We start from the raw sequence: 16,883 nt of genomic DNA on the forward strand, positions 1-16,883 counted from the left end.
ATGCATACATACAGACAGACACGCATATTGCTCTGCTGCATATATATATATATACAGACATACAGACACGCATACTGCTCTGCTGCATATATACATACATACAGACACGCATACTGCTCTGCTGCATATATACATACATACATACAGACACGTATACTGCTCTGCTGCATATATATATATACATACATACAGACACGTATACTGCTCTGCTGCATATATACATGCGTACATACAGACACGCATACTGCTCTGCTGCATATATACATACATACAGACACGCATACTGCTCTGCTGCAAATATACATACATACATACAGACACGCATACTGCTCTGCTGCATATATACATACATATAGACACGCATACTGCTCTGCTGCATGCATACATACAAACACACACCTTGCTCTGCGGGGCCCACACACGCGGCTCCGGGGGCCACACACATGGCTCTGCGGGGCCCACACACGCAAGGGGGGACAGGGAGGGGCGGGGAGGGAGTGATGTCCCACATACTGATCAGGTCACGGTGCAGATGGGGCCCACATAGCGCCGGAGGGAAGCGATGTGCTGGGGGTCGCTGGCTGGCACTGTGACTCCTTCATCTGTGCGACCGAGCAGGACGCCGGGCGGTAGCTCCGCCCACAGATGATGCTCAATGCAGGAGAACACAGTGAACACTGTGGCCTGCGGGCCTTAAAGGGCCGGCAGCCACAGTTTCCAGTGCCAAGGACTGCTGCCCCCGGGCCGACCGCAGGTAAGCCGAGCAGGACTGTGTGTGTGTGTGTGTGTGTGTGTGTGTGTGTATACGTGTGTACGTGTGTACATGCCGCGGGCAGGAGGGGGCGGAGCGAGCTGAGCGGGGAAGTGTGGGCTTCCTGCACGTAACTAGGATAAACATCGGGTTACTAACCAAAGCGCTTTGGTTGGATACCCGATGTATATCTTGGTTACCAGCCTGTGGCAGGCTGCCAGCGATGGCTCCTGCACACTATAGCTGTAAAAAGCCCTGCTTTTTGCTGCTAGAACCGTTCTCGAACGTATCTAGAACTATCGAGCTTTTGCAAAAAGCTCGAGTTCTAGTTCGATCTCGAACAGCCCCCAAAATCACTCGAGCCTAGAACTGGAGAACCTCGAACTGCGCTCAACTCTACCCAGGACCTTCTGCGTGTTATGCAGAAATGATGACCACTACACTATGAAACCTGACAAAAAGTTACTGTGTATTGGCTAGCAGAGCAGAATTGTGACTGACGGGGCCTTTTTATTGCTGAAGGAAAGTATTTTTGGTTAATGAAACATTTACAATTATTATTACATATTTTACCAGTTTTATTCCTACAAAGGGATTTTGCTTAAATTGAAGTTTATATTGAATGTGTTACTTTTTTCTCCATAGTTTGGACTTTTGCTTTTGTATTTATGGGAACTATATATTTTGAAACAAATAGGATTTTTATAATATGGGATTATGTTTTCTCCTAAAATGGTCAATAAAAAAGAAACCCCAAATCGTAGTTCTCTTTGTGATGGAAGCCAAAATGTATTGTCATTTGGCAACGAAACCAAGAATTTCACATATTACAAGTCGATAGGAAATTACTTCAACACCAAAAACAGATTGGTTTCACTGGGGATTGAACCCATGACCTTCTGCAAGTGAAGCAGATGTGATGACTACCACACTATGAAACCTTTGAAATCCTGCAAAGTAATGGCAATTAGAGTCGAGTTTTGACCGCCAGGGGAAAAAAAACAAATTCGTAGCTCTGTTGGTGATGGAAGCTAAAACATCCCGTTATTCGGCAACAAAGCCAAGAACTTTATATACTGCAGGTTGATAGGGGATTATTTCAACACCAAGAACACATAGGTTTCACTGGGGATTGAACTCAGGACCTTCTGCGTGTTAAGCAGAGGTGATGACCACTACTCTATGAAACCTGATGGAAAGTTACTGTGTATTGGCTAGCAGAGCAGAATTGTTACTGACGGGGCCTTTTTATTGCTGAAGGAAAGTATTTTTGGTTAATGAAACATTTACAATTTTTATTACATATTTTACCAGTTTTATTCCTACAAAGGGATTTTGCTTAAAAGGAAGTTTACATTGAATGTGTTACTTTTTTCCACATAGTTTAGTTGTTTGATTTTGTATTTAAAGGAACTATATATTTTGAAGCAAACAGGATTTTTATAATATGGGATTATGTTTTCTGCTAAAATGGTCAATAAAAAAGAAACCCAAAATCGTAGTTCTCTTGGTGATGGAAGCCAAAATATATTATCAGTTGGCAACAAAAGAAAGAATTTCATATGTTACAGGTTATTAGCAAATTACTTCCCATCATTCGGCAACAAAGCCAAGAACTTCATATATTGTAGTTTAATTGAGTATTGTTTTAACACCAAGAACAGATTGGTTTAACTGGGGATTGAACGCAGGTCCTTCTGCGTGTTAAGCTGACTTGATGACCACTAGTCTATGAAACTTGATGGAAAGTTACTGTGTATTGGCTAGCAGAGCAGAATTGTGACTGACGGGGCCTTTTTATTGCTGAAGGAAAGTATTTTTTGTTAATGAAACATTTACAATTTTTATTACAAATTTTACCAGTTTTATTCCTACAAAGGGATTTTGCTTTAAAGGAAGTTTACATTGAATGTGTTACTTTTTTCCACATAGTTTAGTTGTTTGCTTTTGTATTTAAAGGAACTATATATTTTGAAACAAACAGGATTTTTATAATATGGGATTATGTTTTCTGCTAAAATGGTCAATAAAAAAGAAACCCAAAATCGTAGTTCTCTTGGGGATAAAAGCCAAAATATATTATCAGTTGGCAACAAAACAAAGAATTTCATATGTTACAGGTTGATAGCAAATTACTTCAACAGCGAAAACGGCTTGTTTTTACTGGGGATTGAAAACAGGACCTTCTGCGTGTGAAGTAGACGTGATGACGACTTCACTATGAAACCTGTAAAATCCTGCAAAGTAATGGCATTTAGAGACGAGTTTTGACCACCAGGGGAAAAAAAATATTAATTTGTAGTTCTGTTTGTGATGGAAGCCAAAACATCCCGTCATACGGCAACAAAGCCGAGAACTTCATATATTGTAGTTGGATAGCGTATTATTTCAACACTAAGAACAGATTGGTTTCACTGGGGATTGAACCCAGGACCTTCTGCGTGTTAAGCAGAAGTGATGACCACTACACTATGAAATCTGATGATAAGTTGCTGTGAATTGGCTAGCAGAGCAGAATTGTGACTGACGGGGCCTTTTTATTGCTGAAGGAAAGTATTTTTGGTTAATGAAACATTTACAATTATTATTACACATTTTACCAGTTTTATTCCTACAAAGGGATTTTGCTTAAATTGAAGTTTATATTGAATGTGTTACTTTTTTTTCCATAGTTTGGTCTTTTGCTTTTGTATTTATGGGAACTAAATATTTTGAAACAAATAGGATTTTTATAATATGGGATTATGTTTTCTGCTAAAATGGTCAATAAAAAAGAAACCCAAAATCGTAGTTCTCTTTGTGATGGAAGCCAAAATGTATTGTCATTTGGCAACGAAACCAAGAATTTCACATATTACAAGTCGATAGGAAATTACTTCAACACCAAAAACAGATTGGTTTCACTGGGGATTGAACCCAGGACCTTCTGCGTGTGAAGCAGACGTGATGACCACTACACTATGAAACCTTTGAAATTCTGCAAAGTATTGGCAATTAGAGACGAGTTTTAACCGCCAGGGGAAAAAAAACAAATTCGTAGCTCTGTTGGTGATGGAAGCTAAAACATCTGATTATTCGGCAACAAATCCAAGAACTTTATATATTGCAGGTTGATATGGAATTATTACAACACCATGAACACATGGGTTTCACTGGGGATTGAACCCAGGACCTTCTGCGTGTGAAGCAGTTGTGATAAAAACTACACTATGAAACCTTTGAAATCCTGCAAAGTAATGGCAATTAGAGACGAGTTTTGACCGCCAGGGGAAAAAAGAAACAAATTCGTAGCTCTGTTGGTGATGGAAGCCAAAACATCCCATCACTCGGCAACAAAGCCAAGAACTTCATATATTGTAGTTTAATTAGGTATTATTTCAACAACAAGAACAGATTGGTTTTACTGGGGATTGAACACAGGACCTTCTGCGTGTTAAGCAGACGTGATGACCACTACTCTATGAAACCTGATGGAATGTTACTGGGTATTGGCTATCAGAGCAGAATTGTGACTGACGGGCCTTTTTATTGCTGAAGGAAAGTATTTTTGGTTAATGAAACATTTACAATTTTTATTACATATTTTACCAGTTTTATTCCTACAAAGGGATTTTGCTTAAATGGAAGTTTACATTGAATGTGTTACTTTTTTCTACATAGTTTAGTCGTTTGCTTTTGTATTTAAAGGAACTATATATTTTGAAACAAACAGGATTTTTATAATATGGGATTATGTTTTCTGCTAAAATGGTCAATAAAAAAGAAACCCAAAATCGTAGTTCTTTTGGTGATGGAAGCCAAAATATATTATCAGTTGGCAACAAAACAAAGAATTTCATATATTACAGGTGTATAGCATATTAATTCAACAGCGAAAACGGCTTGTTTTTAATGGGGATTGAACTCAGTGACCTTCTGCGTGTGAATCAGACGTGATGAAAACTACACTATGAAACCTTTGAAATCCTGCAAAGTAATGGCAATTACAGACGAGTTTTGACCGCCAGGGGAAAAAACACAAATTTGTAGCTCTGTTGGTGATGGAAGCTAAAACATCCCGTTATTCGGCAACAAAGCCAAGAAATTTATAGATTGCAGGTTGATAGGATATTATTTCAACACCAAGAACACATGGGTTTCACTGGGGATTGAACCCAGGGCCTTCTGCGTGTAAAGCAAACGTGATTTCCACTACACTATGAAACCTTTGAAAGCTTGCAAAGTAATGGCAATTAGAGACGAGTTTTGACCGCCAGGGAAAAAAAAAAAAACAAATTCGTAGCTCTGTTGGTGATGGAAGCCAAAACATCCCATCATTCGGCAACAAAGCCAAGAACTTCATATATTGTAGTGTAATAGGGTATTATTTCAACACCAAGAACAGATTGGTTTCACTGGGGATTGAACGCAGGACCTTCTGCGTGTTAAGCAGACATGATGACCACTACTCTTTGAAACCTGATGGAAAGTTACTGTGTATTGGCTAGCAGAGCAGAATTGTGACTGACGGGGCCTTTTTATTGCTGAAGGAAAGTATTTTTGGTTAATGAAACATTTACAATTGTTATTACATATTTTACCAGTTTTATTCCTACTAAGGGATTTTGCTTAAATGGAAGTTTACAATGAATGTGTTACTTTTTTCTACATAGTTTAGTCGTTTGCTTTTGTATTTAAAGGAACTATATATTTTGAAACAAACAGGATTTTTATAATATGGGATTATGTTTTCTGCTAAAATGGTCAATAAAAAAGAAACCCAAAATCGTAGTTCTCTTGGTGATGGAAGCCAAAATATATTATCAGTTGGCAACAAAACCAAGAATTTCATATATTACAGGTTGATAGCAAATTACTTGAACAGCGAAAACGGCTTGTTTTTACTGGGGATTGAACCCAGGATCTTCTGCGTGTGAAGTAGACGTGATGACCACTCCACTATGAAAGCTGTGAAATCCTGCAAAGTAATGGCAATTAGAGACGAGTTTTCACCGCCAGGGGAAAAAAAACAAATTCGTAGCTCTGTTGGTGATGGAAGCCAAAACATCCCGTCATTCGGCGACAAAGCCAAGAACTTCATATATTGCGGGTTGTTAAGGTTTTAGTTCAACACCATGAACAGATTGGTTTTCCTGGGGATTCAACCTAGGACCTTCCGCGTGTTAAGCAGACGTGATGAGCACTACACTATGAAACCTGATGGAAAGTTACTGTGTATTGGCTAGCAGAGCAGAATTGTGACTGATGGGGCCTTTTTATTGCTGAAGGAAAGTATTTTTGGTTAATGAAACATTTACAATTTTTATTATATATTTTACCAGTTTTATTCCTACAAAGGGATTTTGCTTAAATTGAAGTTTACATTGAATGTGTTACTTTTTTCTACATAGTTTAGTCGTTTGCTTTTGTATTTATGGGAACTATAAATTTTAAAACAAATAGGATTTTTATAATATGGGATTATGTTTTCTGCTAAAATGGTCAATAAAAAAGAAACCCAAAATCGAAGTTCTCTTTGTGATGGAAGCCAAAATGTATTGTCATTTGGCAACGAAACCAAGAATATCACATATTACAAGTCAATAGGAAATTACATCAACACCAAAAACAGATTGGTTTCCCAGGGGATTGAACCCAGGACCTTCTGCGTGTGAAGCAGACGTGATGACCACTACACTATGAAACCTTTTAAATCCTGCAAAGTAATGGCAATTAGAGACGAGTTTTGACCGCCAGGTGGAAAAAAAACAAATCCGTAGCTCTGTTGGTGATGGAAGCTAAAACATCCCATTATTCGACAACAAAGCCAAGAACTTAATATATTGCAGGTTGATATGGAATTATTACAACACCATGAACACATGGGTTTCACTGGGGATTGCACCCAGGACCTTCTGCATGTGAAGCAGACGTGATGACCACTACACTATGAAACCTTTGAAAGCCTGCAAAGTAATGGCAATTAGAGACGAGTTTTGACCGCCAGGGGAAAAAACACAAATTTGTAGCTCTGTTGGTGATGGAAGCTAAAACATCCCGTTATTCGGCAACAAAGCCAAGAAATTTATAGATTGCAGGTTGATAGGATATTATTTCAACACCAAGAACACATGGGTTTCACTGGGGATTGAACCCAGGGCCTTCTGCGTGTAAAGCAAACGTGATTTCCACTACACTATGAAACCTTTGAAAGCTTGCAAAGTAATGGCAATTAGAGACGAGTTTTGACTGCCAGGGAAAAAAAAAAACAAATTCGTAGCTCTGTTGGTGATGGAAGCCAAAACATCCCATCATTCGGCAACAAAGCCAAGAACTTCATATATTGTAGTTTAATAGGGCATTATTTCAACACCAAGAACAGATTGGTTTCACTGGGGATTGAACACAGGACCTTCTGCATGTTAAGCAGACATGATGACCACTACTCTTTGAAACCTGATGGAAAGTTACTGTGTATTGGCTAGCAGAGCAGAATTGTGACTGACGGGGCCTTTTTATTGCTGAAGGAAAGTATTTTTGGTTAATGAAACATTTGCAATTGTTATTACATATTTTACCAGTTTTATTCCTACTAAGGGATTTTGCTTAAATGGAAGTTTACAGTGAATGTGTTACTTTTTTCTACATAGTTTAGTCGTTTGCTTTTGTATTTAAAGGAACTATATATTTTGAAACAAACAGGATTTTTATAATATGGGATTATGTTTTCTGCTAAAATGGTCAATAAAAAAGAAACCCAAAATCGTAGTTCTCTTGGTGATGGAAGCCAAAATATATTATCAGTTGGCAACAAAACCAAGAATTTCATATATTACAGGTTGATAGCAAATTACTTAAACAGCGAAAACGGCTTGTTTTTACTGGGGATTGAACCCAGGATCTTCTGCATGTGAAGTAGACGTGATGACCACTCCACTATGAAAGCTGTGAAATCCTGCAAAGTAATGGCAATTAGAGACGAGTTTTCACCGCCAGGGGAAAAAAAACAAATTCGTAGCTCTGTTGGTGATGGAAGCCAAAACATCCCGTCAATCGGCGACAAAGCCAAGAACTTCATATAGTGCGGGTTGTTAAGGTTTTAGTTCAACACCATGAACAGATTGGTTTTCCTGGGGATTCAACCTAGGACCTTCTGCGTGTTAAGCAGACGTGATGAGCACTACACTATGAAACCTGATGGAAAGTTACTGTGTATTGGCTAGCAGAGCAGAATTGTGACTGATGGGGCCTTTTTATTGCTGAAGGAAAGTATTTTTGGTTAATGAAACATTTACAATTTTTATTATATATTTTACCAGTTTTATTCCTACAAAGGGATTTTGCTTAAATTGAAGTTTACATTGAATGTGTTACTTTTTTCTACATAGTTTAGTCGTTTGCTTTTGTATTTATGGGAACTATAAATTTTAAAACAAATAGGATTTTTATAATATGGGAATATGTTTTCTGCTAAAATGGTCAATAAAAAAGAAACCCAAAATCGAAGTTCTCTTTGTGATGGAAGCCAAAATGTATTGTCATTTGGCAACGAAACCAAGAATATCACATATTACAAGTCAATAGGAAATTACATCAACACCAAAAATAGATTGGTTTCCCAGGGGATTGAACCCAGGACCTTCTGCGTGTGAAGCAGACGTGATGACCACTACACTATGAAACCTTTGAAATCCTGCAAAGTAATGGCAATTAGAGACGAGTTTTGACCGCCAGGTGGAAAAAAAACAATTTCGTAGCTCTGTTGGTGATGGAAGCTAAAACATCCCATTATTCGACAACAAAGCCAAGAACTTAATATATTGCAGGTTGATATGGAATTATTACAACACCATGAACACATGGGTTTCACTGGGGATTGAACCCAGGACCTTCTGCATGTGAAGCAGACGTGATGACCACTACACTATGAAACCTTTGAAAGCCTGCAAAGTAATGGCAATTAGAGACGAGTTTTGACCGCCAGGGAAAAAAAAAACAAATTCGTAGCTCTGTTGGTGATGGAAGCCAAAACATCCCATCATTCGGCAACACAGCCTAGAACTTCATATATTGTAGTTTAATTGGGTATTATTTCAGCACCAAGAACAGATTGGTTTTACTGGGGATTGAACGCAGGACCTTCTGCGTGTTAAGCACACGTGATGACCACTACTCTATGAAACCTGATGGAAAGTTACTGTGTTTTGGCTAGCAGAGCAGAATTGTGACTGACGGGGCCTTTTTATTGCTGAAGGAAAGTATTTTTGGTTCATGAAACATTTACAATTGTTATTACATATTTTACCAGTTTTATTCCTACAAAGGGAGTTTGCTTAAATTGAAGTTTATATTGAATGTGTTACTTTTTTCTCCATAGTTTGGTCTTTTGCTTTTGTATTTATGGGAACTATATATTTTGAAACAAACAGGATTTTTATAACATGGGATTATGTTTTCTGCTAAAATGGTCATTAAAAAAGAAACCCAAAATCGTAGTTCTCTTGGTGATGGAAGCCAAAATATATTATCAGTTGGCAACAAAACCAAGAATTTCATATATTAAAGGTTGATAGCAAATTACTTCAACAGCGAAAACGGATGGGTTTTACTGGTGATTGAACCCAGGACCTACTGCGTGTAAAGTAGACGTGATGACCACTCCACTATGAAAGCTATTAAATCCTGCAAAGTAATGGCATTTAGAGACGAGTTTTGACCGCCAGGGGAAAAAAAATAATTTGTAGTTCTGTTTGTGATGGAAGCCAAAACATCCCGTCATTCGGCAACAAAGCCGAGAACTTCATATATTGTAGTTGGATAGCGTATTATTTCAACACTAAGAACAGATTGGTTTCACTGGTGATTGAACCCAGGACCTTCTGCGTGTTAAGCAGACGTGATGACCACTACACTATAAAACCTGATGAAAAGTTACTGTGTATTGGCTAGCAGAGCAGAATTGTGACTGACGGGGCCTTTTTATTGCTGAAGGAAAGTATTTTTGGTTAATGAAACATTTACAATTTTTATTACATATTTTACCAGTTTTATTCCTACAAAGGGATTTTGCTTAAATGGAAGTTTACATTGAATTTGTTACTTTTTTCTACATAGTTTAGTCGTTTGCTTTTGTATTTAAAGGAACTATATATTTTGAAACAAACAGGATTTTTATAATATGGGATTATGTTTTCTGCTAAAATGGTCAATAAAAAAGAAACCCAAAATCGTAGTTCTCTTGGTGATGGAAGCCAAAATATATTATCAGTTGGCAACAAAACCAAGAATTTCATATATTACAGGTTGATAGCAAATTACTTCAACAGCAAAAACGGCTTGGTTATACTGGGGATTGAACCCAGGACCTTCTGCGTGTGAAGTAGACATGATGACCACTCCACTATGAAAGCTGTGAAATCCTGCAAAGTAATGGCATTTAGAGACGAGTTGTGACCGCCAGGGGAAAAAAAAAAAATAATTTGTAGTTCTGTTTGTGATGGAAGCCAAAACATCCCATCATTCGGCAACAAAGCCGAGAACTTCATATATTGTAGTTGGATAGCGTATTATTTCAACACTGAGAACAGATTGGTTTCACTGGGGAATTAACCCAGGACCTTCTGCATGTTAAGCAGACGTGATGACCACTACACTGTGAAACCTGACGAAAAGTTACTGTGTATTGGCTAGCAGAGCAGAATTGTGACTGACGGGGCCTTTTTATTGCTGAAGGAAAGTATTTTTGTTTAATGAAAAATTTACAATTTTTATTATATATTTTACTAGTTTTATTCCTACAAAGGGATTTTGCTTAAATTGAAGTTTACATTGAATGTGTTACTTTTTTCTACATAGTTTAGTCGTTTGCTTTTGTATTTATGGGAACTATATATTTTAAAACAAATAGGATTTTTATAATATGGGATTATGTTTTCTGCTAAAATGGTCAATAAAAAAAGAAACCCAAAATCGTAGTTCTCTTTGTGATGGAAGCCAAAATGTATTGTCATTTGGCAACGAAACCAAGAATTTCACATATTACAAGTCGATAGGAAATTACTTCAACACCAAAAACAGATTGGTTTCACTAGGAAATGAACCCAGGACCTTCTGCGTGTGAAGTAGACGTGATGACCACTACACTATGAAACGTTTGAAATCCTGCAAAGTAATGGCAATTAGAGACGAGTTTTGACCGCCAGGGGAAAAAAAACAAATTCGTAGCTCTGTTGGTGATGGAATCTAAAACATCTCGTTATTCGGCAACAAAGCCAAGAACTTCATATATTGCAGGCTGATAGGATATTATTTCAACACCAAGAACACATGGGTTTCACTGGGGATTGAACCAAGGACCTTCAGCGTGTAAAGCAGACGTGATTTCCACTACACTATGAAACCTTTGAAAGTCTGCAAAGTAATTGCAATTAGAGACGAGTTTTGACCGCCAGGGAAAAAAAAACCAAATTCGTAGCTCTGTTGGTGATGGAAGCCAAAACATCCCATCATTCGGCAACAAAGCCAAGAACTTCAAATATTGTAGTTTAATTGGGTATTATTTCAACACGAAGAACAGATTGGTTTTACTGGAGATTGAACGCAGGACCTTCTGCATGTTAAGCAGACGTGATGACCACTACTCTATGAAACCTGATGGAAAGTTATTGTGTATTGGCTAGCACAGCAGAATTGTGACTGACGGGGCCTTTTTATTGCTGAAGGAAAGTATTTTTGGTTCATGAAACATTTACAATTGTTATTACATATTTTACCAGTTTTATTCCTACAAAGGGAGTTTGCTTAAATTGAAGTTTATATTGAATGTGTTACTTTTTTCTCCATAGTTTGGTCTTTTGCTTTTGTATTTATGGGAACTATATATTTTGAAACAAACAGGATTTTTATAACATGGGATTATGTTTTCTGCTAAAATGGTCAATAAAAAAGAAACCCAAAATCGTACTTCTCTTGGTGATGGAAGCCAAAATATATTATCAGTTGGCAACAAAACCAAGAATTTCATATATTACAGGTTGATAGCAAATTACTTCAACAGCGAAAACGGATTGTTTTTACTGGTGATTGAACCCAGGACCTACTGCGTGTGAAGTAGACGTGTTGACCACTCCACTATGAAAGCTATGAAATCCTGCAAAGTAATGGCATTTAGAGACGAGTTTTGACCGCCAGGGAAAAAAAAATAATTTGTAGTTCTGTTTGTGATGGAAGCCAAAACATCCCGTCATTCTGCAACAAAGCCGAGAACTTCATATATTGTAGTTGGATAGCGTATTATTTCAACACTAAGAACAGATTGGTTTCACTGGTGATTGAACCCAGGACCTTCTGCGTGTTAAGCAGACGTGATTACCACTACACTATAAAATCTGATGAAAAGTTACTGTGTATTGGCTAGCAGAGCAGAATTGTGACTGACAGGGCATTTCTATTGCTGAAGGAAAGTATTTTTGGTTAATGAAACATTTACAATTTTTATTACATATTTTACCAGTTTTATTACTACAAAGGGATTTTGCTTAAATTGAAGTTTATATTGAATGTGTTACTTTTTTCTACACAGTTTAGTCGTTTGCTTTTGTATTTAAAGGAACTATATATTTTGAAACAAACAGGATTTTTATAATATGGGATTATGTTTTCTGCTAAAATGGTCAATAAAAAAGAAACCCAAAATCGTAGTTCTCTTGGTGATGGAAGCCAAAATATATTATCAGTTGGCAACAAAACCAAGAATTTCATATATTACAGGTTGATAGCAAATTACTTCAACAGCAAAAACGGCTTGTTTTTACTGGGGATTGAACCCAGGACCTTCTGCGTGTGAAGTAGACGTGATGACCACTCCACTATGAGAGCTGTGAAATCCTGCAAATTAATGGCATTTAGAGACGAGTTGTGACCGCCAGGGGAAAAAAAAAAAAATAATTTGTAGTTCTGTTTGTGATGGAAGCCAAAACATCCCATCATTCGGCAGCAAAGCCGAGAACTTCATATATTGTAGTTGGATAGCGTATTATTCCAACACTGAGAACAGATTGGTTTCACTGGGGAATGAACCCAGGACCTTCTGCATGTTAAGCAGACGTGATGACCACTACACTGTGAAACCTGACGAAAAGTTACTGTGTATTGGCTAGCAGAGCAGAATTGTGACTGACGGGGCCTTTTTATTGCTGAAGGAAAGTATTTTTGGTTAATGAAAAATTTACAATTTTTATTATATATTTTACTAGTTTTATTCCTACAAAGGGATTTTGCTTAAATTGAAGTTTACATTGAATGTGTTACTTTTTTCTACATAGTTTAGTCGTTTGCTTTTGTATTTATGGGAACTATATATTTTAAAACAAATAGGATTTTTATAATATGGGATTATGTTTTCTGCTAAAATGGTCAATAAAAAAAGAAACCCAAAATCGTAGTTCTCTTTGTGATGGAAGCCAAAATGTATTGTCATTTGGCAACGAAACCAAGAATTTCATATATTACAAGTCGATAGGAAATTACTTCAACACCAAAAACAGATTGGTTTCACTAGGAAATGAACCCAGGACCTTCTGCGTGTGAAGTAGACGTGATGACCACTACACTATGAAACGTTTGAAATCCTGCAAAGTAATGGCAATTAGAGACGAGTTTTGACCGCCAGGGGAAAAAAAACAAATTCGTAGCTCTGTTGGTGATGGAAGCTAAAACATCTCGTTATTCGGCAACAAAGCCAAGAACTTCATATATTGCAGGCTGATAGGATATTATTTCAACACCAAGAACACATGGGTTTCACTGGGGATTGAACCCAGGACCTTCTGCGTGTTAAGCAGACGTGATTTCCACTACACTATGAAACCTTTGAAACCCTGCAAAGTAATGGCAATTAGAGACGAGTTTTGACCGCCAGGGAAAAAAAAAACAAATTCGTAGCTCTGTTGGGGATGGAAGCCAAAACATCCCATCATTCGGCAACAAAGCCAAGAACTTCATATATTGTAGTTTAATTGAGTATTGTTTCAACACCAAGAACAGATTGGTTTTACTGGGGATTGAACGCAGGACCTTCTGTGTGTTAAGCAGACGTGATGACCACTACTCTATGAAATCCGATGGAAAGTTATTGTGTATTGGCTAGCAGAGCAGAATTGTGACTGACGGGGCCTTTTTATTGCTGAAGGAAAGTATTTTTGGTTAATGAAACATTTACAATTTTTATTACATATTTAACCAGTTTTATTCCTACAAAGGGATTTTGCTTAAAAGGAAGCTTACATTGAATGTGTTACTTTTTTCCACATAGTTTAGTTGTTTGCTTTTGTATTTAGAGGAACTATATATTTTGAAACAAACAGGATTTTTATAATATGGGATTATGTTTTCTGCTAAAATGGTCAATAAAAAAGAAACCCAAAATCGTAGTTCTCTTGGTGAGGGAAGCCAAAATAAATTATCAGTTGGCAACAAAACCAAGCATTTCATATACTACAGGTTGATAGCAAATTACTTCAACAGCGATAACAGCTTGTTTTTCCTGGGGATTGAACCCAGGACCTTCTGCGTGTGAAGTAGACGTGATGACCACTCCACTATGAAACCTGTGAAATCCTGCAAAGTAATGGCATTTAGAGATGAGTTTTGACCGCCAGGGGAAAAAAAAAATAATTTGTAGTTCTGTTTGTGATGGAAGCCAAAACATACCATCATTCGGCAACAATGCCGAGAACTTCATATAGTGTAGTTGGATAGCGTATTATTCCAACACTAAGAACAGATAGGTTTCACTGGGGATTGAACTTAGGACCTTCTGCGTGTTAAGCAGACGTGATGACCACTACACTATGAAGCCTGACAAAAAGTTACAGTGTATTGGCTAACAGAGCAGAATTGTGACTGACGAGGCCTTTTTATTGCTGAAGGAAAGTATTTTTGGTTAATGAAACATTTACAATTATTATTACATATTTTACCAGTTTTATTTCTACAAAGGGATTTTGCTTAAATTGAAGTTTATATTGAATGTGTTACTTTTTTCTCCATAGTTTGGTCTTTTGCTTTTGTATTTATGGGAACTATATATTTTTAAACAAATAGGATTTTTATAATATGGGATTATGTTTTTAACCAAAAAAGTTTTTTTGGTTAATGAAACATTTACAATTATTATTACATATTTTACCAGTTTTATTCCTACAAAGGGATTTAGCTTAAATCCACTACACTATGAAACCTTTGAAATCCTGCAAAGTAATGGCAATTAGAGACGAGTTTTGACCGCCAAGGGAAAAAAAACAAATTCGTAGCTCTGGTGGTGATGAAAGCTAAAACATCCCGTTATTCGGCAATAAAGCCAAGAACTTTATATACTGCAGGTTGATAGGGGATTATTTCAACACCAAGAACACATGGGTTTCACTGGGGATTGAACCCAGGACCTTCTGCGTGTAAAGCAGACGTGATTTCCACTACACTATGAAACCTTTGGAAGCCTGCAAAGTAATGGCAATTAGAGACGAGTTTTGATTGCCAGGGAAAAAAAAAAACAAATTCGTAGCTCTGTTGGGATGGAAGCCAAAACATCCCATCATTCGGCAACAAAGCCAAGAACTTCATATATTGTAGTTTAATTGAGTATTATTTCAACACCAAGAACAGATTGGTTTTACTGGGGATTGAACGCAGGACCTTCTGCGTGTTAAGCAGACGTGATGACCACTACTCTATGAAACCTGATGGAAAGTTACTGTGTATTGGCTAGCAGAGCAGAATTGTGACTGACAGGGCCTTTTTATTGCTGAAGGAAAGTATTGTTGGTTAATGAAACATTTACAATTATTATTACATATTTTACCAGTTTTATTCCTACAAAGGGATTTTGCTTAAATTGAAGTTTATATTGAATGTGTTACTTTTTTCTCCATAGTTTGGTCTTTTGCTTTTGTATTTATGGGAACTATATAATTTGAAACAAATAGGATTTTTATAATATGGGATTATGTTTTCTGCTAAAATGGTCAATAAAAAAGAAACCCAAAATCGTAGTTCTCTTTGTGATGGAAGCCAAAATGTATTGTCATTTGGCAACGAAACCAAGAATTTCACATATTTCAAGTCGACAGGAATTTACTTCAACACCAAAAACAGATTGGTTTCACTGGGGATTGAACCCAGGACCTTCTGCGTGTGAAGCAGACGTGATGACCACTACACTATGGAACCTTTGAAATCCTGCAAAGTAATGGCAATTAGAGACGAGTTTTGACCGCCACGGGAAAAAAAACAAATTCGTAGCTCTGTTGGTGATGGAAGCTAAAACATGCCGTTATTCGTCAACAAAGGTAAGAACTTTATATACTGCAGGTTGATAGGGGATTATTTCAACACCAAGAACACATGGGTTTCACAGGGGATTGAACCCAGGACCTTCTGCGTGTAAAGCAGACGTGATTTCCACTACACTATGAAACCTTTGAAAGCCTGCAAAGTAATGGCAATTAGAGACGAGTTTTGACCGCCAGGGAAAAAAAAAAACAAATTTGTAGCTCTGTTGGGGATGGAAGCCAAAACATCCCATCATTCGGCAACAAAGCCAAGAACTTCATATATTGTAGTTTTATTGAGTATTATTTCAACACCAAGAACAGATTGGTTTACTGGGGATTGAACGCAGGACCTTCTGCGTGTTAAGCAGACGTGATGACCACTACTCTATGAAACCTGATGGAAAGTTACTGTGTATTGGCTAGCAGAGCAGAATTGTGACTGACGGGGCCTTTTTATTGCTGAAGGAAAGTATTTTTGGTTAATGAAACATTTACAATTTTTATTACATATTTTACCAGTTTTATTCCTACAAAGGGATTTTGCTTAAAAGGAAGTTTACATTGAATGTGTTACTTTTTTCCACATAGATTAGTTGTTTGCTTTTGTATTTAAAGGAACTATATATTTTTAAACAAACAGGATTTTTATAATATGGGATTATGTTTTCTGCTAAAATGGTCAATAAAAAAGAAACCCATATTCGTAGTTCTCTTGGTGAGGGAAGCCAAAATATATTATCAGTTGGCAACAAAACAAAAAATTTCATATAATACAGGTTGATAGCAAATTACTTCAACAGCGAAAACGGCTTGTTTTTACT

General features: G+C 37.1%; 4 non-coding genes across 4 annotated transcripts; all 4 read right to left on the reverse strand.

Annotated features, from left to right (window-relative positions):
- Positions 1–3,646: 3,646 nt before the first annotated feature.
- Positions 3,647–3,719, reverse strand: TRNAV-CAC (transfer RNA valine (anticodon CAC)). Its single transcript has one exon. It is a non-coding gene; the product is annotated as a tRNA-Val (tRNA).
- A 1,165-nt stretch (positions 3,720–4,884) lies between these two features.
- On the reverse strand, positions 4,885–4,957 carry TRNAV-UAC (transfer RNA valine (anticodon UAC)). Its single transcript has one exon. It is a non-coding gene; the product is annotated as a tRNA-Val (tRNA).
- Positions 4,958–6,863: 1,906 nt separating this feature from the next.
- On the reverse strand, positions 6,864–6,936 carry TRNAV-UAC (transfer RNA valine (anticodon UAC)). The gene has a single exon. It is a non-coding gene; the product is annotated as a tRNA-Val (tRNA).
- Positions 6,937–15,146: 8,210 nt separating this feature from the next.
- TRNAV-UAC (transfer RNA valine (anticodon UAC)) lies at positions 15,147–15,219 on the reverse strand. Its single transcript has one exon. It is a non-coding gene; the product is annotated as a tRNA-Val (tRNA).
- Between the last annotated feature and the right edge of the window lie 1,664 nt (positions 15,220–16,883).

The sequence above is a fragment of the Anomaloglossus baeobatrachus genome, chromosome 2, assembly GCF_048569485.1.
Source record: "Anomaloglossus baeobatrachus isolate aAnoBae1 chromosome 2, aAnoBae1.hap1, whole genome shotgun sequence".
Classification (NCBI taxonomy): domain Eukaryota; kingdom Metazoa; phylum Chordata; class Amphibia; order Anura; family Aromobatidae; genus Anomaloglossus; species Anomaloglossus baeobatrachus.